Below are 819 nucleotides of genomic sequence, written 5' to 3' on the forward strand. Positions count from 1 at the left end.
TGGTTTTGCTTCCCCCCCCCCCCCCCCCCCCATGAATCTGGTTTGGGAGAGACTCTGCATAACCTCCTGGGTCATCTTCCCATTATCTCTGAAAACATAAAATACCTGAACTTCTCAACAGTCTCACTAACCCTGTGGGCATTTAGGCTACTGTGTCATGCACCAACGTCATCTTTCTGTTTTCTTTACACCTTTGAGGCTCTCAAATGTTCTTGTTCTTGACACTGCTTAATCCAGATGTGCTTCTTTTAAAACATCTCAAATGTATCACTTGCAAATTTGTCTCATGCTACATAAAATTTCATATTAATTCTAAATTCTAAAGGTTCCCTCCTCTTCCCCCTTTCTGATGACCACAGCAGACAGCTTAAAACCAGTCTTGAAAATACTGTCATTGCAAGTTGTAGCATGATCCTATATGTCTCTGATAAGATCCCTCTCTCATTGAATTAACAATTGCAAGAGAAATTCTGAATCCACTCTTTGCAGCCACATTTAGTGTCCTGACACGGAGAAAGGGGAGCCCCTCAGTGTCCTGTAGGATGGATCAGGAATTTCCTCACTGGACCCATTTACACAGCTTGCTGCTGTCAGAATTCATAGCAAGGGCAGTCACTGCCTTGGGGAACGTTAGGTAGTGTTCTGGCACCCCATTTGTAAAATGGATGATAACTTTATGTTACCGACCTTTTCCCCAAGTTTGCATGTCTCTTGTTTTGATTTGCACCAGCTGACCTGCTATGCCCAGAAGGCTATTAATATCAGGCTTCTCCCTTAATAACAATTGATGTTAGGTAGTATTGTTATAGAATGTATGTC

This window comes from Galeopterus variegatus, unplaced genomic scaffold (genome assembly GCF_000696425.1).
Source record: "Galeopterus variegatus unplaced genomic scaffold, G_variegatus-3.0.2 Scaffold4516, whole genome shotgun sequence".
Classification (NCBI taxonomy): domain Eukaryota; kingdom Metazoa; phylum Chordata; class Mammalia; order Dermoptera; family Cynocephalidae; genus Galeopterus; species Galeopterus variegatus.